A 4,982-nucleotide genomic window follows, 5' to 3' on the forward strand; every position below is an offset into this window, starting at 1 on the left:
ATTGTTTTTAATTTCGCCGAAGGTTATTTTTACTTTCGTAAATGCTGAGTCAGTTCTTTCGACAATCATTTCTTTTCGATTTCTTCACATTTTTCATGCAACTATTTCGTCTTAACTTCCCTACATTTCCTATTTATTTCATTCTTCATCGAATTGTATTTCTGTACTCCTGAATTTCCCTGAACATTTTTGAACTTCCTTCTTTGATCGATCACCTGAAGTATTTCTTCTGTTACCCACGGTTTCTTCGCAGTTCCTTCTACCAATGTTCTTCTTTCCAACTTCTGTGATTGCCCTTTTTAGAGATGTCCATTCCTCTTCAATCGTACTTCCTTCTGAGCTATTCCTTAATGCTGTATCTACAGCCTTAGATAACTTCAAGCGTATCTCGTCATTCCTTATTACTTCCGTATCCCACTGCTTTGCTTATTGATGCTCCCTGTTTAATTTCTTAAACTTCAGCCTACTCTTCAACACTACTACATTTTGGCCTGAGTCTCTATCTCCTCCTTGGTACACCTTACAATCCAGCATCTGATTTCGGAATCTCTGTAGATCATGATGTAATCTAACTGAAATCTTCCCGTATCAATCAGCCTTTTCCAAGTATACCTCCTCATCTTATGATTCTTGAACGGAGTATTCGCTGTTACTAGCTGAAATTTATTACAGAACTCAGTTAGTCTTTCTTCTCTCTCATTCCTTGTCCCAAGCCCATACTCTCCTGCAACCTTTTCTTCTACTCCTTCCCCTACAACTGCTTTCCAGTCCCCCATAACTATTAGTTTTTCATCTCCGTTTACGAACTGTATTACCGTTACAATATCCTCATATACTTTCTCTGTCTCTTCATCTTCAGCTTGCGACATTGGCATGTATAGCTGAACTATGGTTGTCGGTGTTGGTTTGCTGTCGATTCTTATAAGAACAAACCTATCACTGAACTGTTCACAGTAAAAACTCTTTGCCCTACCTTCCTATTCATAACGAATCATGCTCCCGTTATACCATTTTCTGCAACTGTTGATATTACCCTACACTCATCTGACCAGAAATTCTTGTCTTCTTTCCGTTTCATTTCATTGACCCCTCTACATCTAGATTGAGCCTATGCATTTCTGTTTCAGATTTTCTAGCTTTCAAACCACGTTCAAGCTTCTGACATTCCACGCCCTGTCTCGTAGAACTTTGTCCTTTCGTTGGTTATTCAGTCTTTTCCTCATGGTAGATAGAAAAGAAATAGGGGATCCAGAAATAGAATTAGAATTTAAAAGAGCTTTGGTGAACTTAAGATCGAATAGGGCAGAAGGGATAGGTAACGTTCCATTTGAATTTCTAAAATCATTGGGGGCTGTGGCAACGAAACTATTATTTACATTGGTGTGTAGAATGTATGAGTCTGACGATATACCATCTGACTTTCGGAAAAACATCGCCCATGCAAGAGCCGACAAGTGGAAAGATTATCGCATAGTCAGCTTAACAGCTCGTGCGTCCAAGTTGCTGACAAGAATAATACAAGAAGAACTGAAAAGAAAATTTAGGATCTGTTAGATCATGATCAGTAGGCTTTAGGAAAGGTAAAGGCACCAGAGAGGCAATTCTGACGTCGTGGTTGACAATGGAAGCAAGAATAAAGAAAACTCAAGAAAGGTTCATAGGATCTGTTGACCTGGAAGAAGCATTGGACAGTGTGAAAATGTTCGAAATTCTGAGGAAATAGGGGTAAGGTATAGGGAAAGACGGTAATATACATTATGAACAAGAACCAAGAGGGAATAATAAGAATGGAAGACAAAGAACGAACAGTTCGTATTAAAAAGAGTGTAAGACGCGAGTGTAGTCTTTCGCCCATACTGTTCAATCTGTAAATCGAAGAAGCAATGACGGAAATAAAAGAAAGATTCAAGGTGAAAGGATATCAGTTAATCAGTTATGAACAGTCTGAGTACAGGATATGGACTGAGAATAAATCGAAGAAAGACGAAAGTAATGAGAAGTAGGAGAAATGAGAACAGCGAGAAACTTAACATCAGGGTTGGTGGTCACAAACTAGATGAAGTTAAGGAATTCAGCTACCTAGGTAGCAAAATAACTCGTGATGAACGGATCAAGGAGGAAATCAAAAGCAGACTAGCACTGGAAAAAATGGCATTCCTAGCCAATAGAAGTCTACTAGCCTTGAATTGAGGAAGGAATTTCTGAGACTGTACGTTTGGATCAGACTGTGTGATAGTGAAACATGGACTGTGGGAAAACCGGAAGAGAGTAGAATCGAAGCATTTGAGTTGCGGAACTTCAGAAAAATTTTGAAAATTAGGTAGACTGATCAGGTAAGGAATGAGGAGTTTCTCCGGAGACTCGGCGAGGAAAGAATGTATGGAAAACACTAACAAGAAGAAGGGATAGGATGTGAGGACATCTGTTAAGAGGATCACGGAATAACTTCCACGGTACTAGAGGGAGCTCTAGAGGGTAAAAACTGTAGAGGAAGACAGAAATTGGAATACATCCAGCAAATAACTGAGGACGTTGGTTGCTACTCTGACATGAAGAGGTTGGCACAGGAGAGAAATTCGTTGTGGACCGGATCAAACCAGTCGGCAGACTGACAAAAAAAAATCTAGCACGCCCAGGTGGACACGTAAGAGAGTCTGTAGGCAAAGAGGATTTGTAGGAAAAGAGAATATTACGAAGTTGAGTAACATGACTGGACAAGTGCAACTGATGGCAGGTACCTCAAAATCAGCGATATCTAATTTAGAATGGGGAGTTCTGAATAACACCAGACAGTACGTGAGTTAATGACAGAGTTAGTACCCCAGGGATACAATGAAAGCAGCAAACAGTGATTTGGGAGAAATAGTCAGGTGAGTTTACTAGTAGCAGGCAGCCTATTATGGCCACTGTCGGATAGACGCAGCGATGCAAGAATGGTAGGAGAGTCATTACAAGAAGCAGTTTACCATGCAGTAGACAGACAACCACGTTCGGGACTATTAGTGCCACAATAGTTTCTGGCAGGGCTGTCCCTAGCGGAAAAATAATTTCCTGCGAAACTACAATATCTCACAGAGGTGACGAAAAATAATTTTACCATATTTTACAACACAGCAACTGTGGAAGTGAACATGGACAAACCAAAGATCTACGTGTTGGTCCGAGTGACAGTGGAAGGGATACGCAATATCGGTGTTACACAATTCACCCTTACACACTGGGTAAATGAGTACGAGTGAAGACTCGAGAAGTATTAATAATTTATGAGCGTGCCACTAGGGCACCCATATCACAGTCTCATTTTCAGAAGGTAGGAGGACATTGGATCTTCTCAGTCTCTTCACTGGAAATCGTGATCATGAATTGCTATGAGAATGGTAAACCTAAGGGCACGGTGAAGTTCAGATTACATAATGGCAGTCTGTTGAACGGCACAACTCGTGAGATAGCCGAAATTTCGCCTACCAGCTATGCTCACGGGTACGACTGCAGTCAAACTAACCCACTCTGTGTTGCACTGTCCAGGGAAACCATTCAAGTACTGCTAGCACAAAATCTAACCTATCTCGACAATATCCTAAAGCCTGACCATATACACTCTTTAGATAAATTAATTGCTTCTCAGCAACGGAAAATTTCCACGGGACAAATGTTTCAACACGTTCAGCAATATCTAGAGAACCGACATCGAAATGGCATAACTATAAGCATTACAACCACGAGTCTTCCCATGATTCTAATAGCAATTTGGGTACTTTGATTTAGTCTCTAACGTCTAAATAGCCATTCTCAAGAGTCATCGACACATCAGATACCTGCTGAGTGGTTAACTGACATAACACGGAAAGTATACACTAAGAAAAACTGTAAATTTGTGATATCCTGCAAGGACAGATGTAGGAATAACACAGCGTAACTTTGAAAAGTGTTCAGTGAAGCAAAACTTAGGATATAGAATTAAAGAACGAAAAGGGGATCCTTGTTGGTCAACTCAAACAAGCAAAAAAGTTGGTGCAATGAGCACAGTATACAAATCTATAATTAAAAGTAAGAGGTTGTTATGGAGGATAACGAGAGGAAAATTCGTAGCGAACTTTTTGGAAGGAGGGAGGAGCGTTGCGCCGCACAATGAATTCGGTGTGCACACCTAAAATTTTTAAGGTTTTAGCCAACGAGCTCAGAGCCGAAGATATCAGCACAGGTCTGGTGAGCCAATCAGAATGTCAACACAGCTTACTGCCGATGTAGCGGAAAACAGGACACCATGTGCGTACTGCCACACAACCTCTGAGCAAGGGAAGCGAAAGAGCAAACGCCAAGATACACCGTAACAGGGCAGCATGAAGTAACACTCCATAATTACAAGCGCCAATGCAGTAGTCAAGCATTACAGAAAGACCAGAATTTGGCAACCAAGAATAATTATTGAGCCACCACAGTAAGGCAAGAATCGCTAACGAGACCAATAAATGAGGGCATATTCTATTGTTCTTTGGGGCCCACAGTGCAAAATAGTCTTCTAATGACATGGTTATTATGAATATCAGCCAGCTACACTGCTCTTTAAATGGTTTTTATTATATAAATCACTCATGATGAACCCATTTGGGCATATTGCCATCATCAGGCGCTCTGTAAATACATAACTAAATGGTTGTCTTAATGTAGTGGTCTGTAACTATGATCGGAAAGTTATAATACATTCGTTTGGCGATTTTACCTTCCTTGTAATATCGTTGCGGCCATATCCTGTCTTTTCGTAGAGTTATTCTCCTTAGATGTATGCTGGAGATGTATACCTGATATATCTGACTATAATCGATTTTTATGTATGCTATTTTTATCTTGACGGGTTGGATGACAGTGGCTCAGTGATGTTACGTGCTTAAATATTTACCATTATAAAGAAGTGAAGTCTGGAAATTCGGCTTTTTATTATTTTTATATGTTTGGTTCTAATTATGTTTTTACCTGGAATTTGA

The sequence above is a fragment of the Schistocerca nitens genome, chromosome 6 (assembly GCF_023898315.1).
Source record: "Schistocerca nitens isolate TAMUIC-IGC-003100 chromosome 6, iqSchNite1.1, whole genome shotgun sequence".
Classification (NCBI taxonomy): Eukaryota; Metazoa; Arthropoda; class Insecta; order Orthoptera; family Acrididae; genus Schistocerca; species Schistocerca nitens.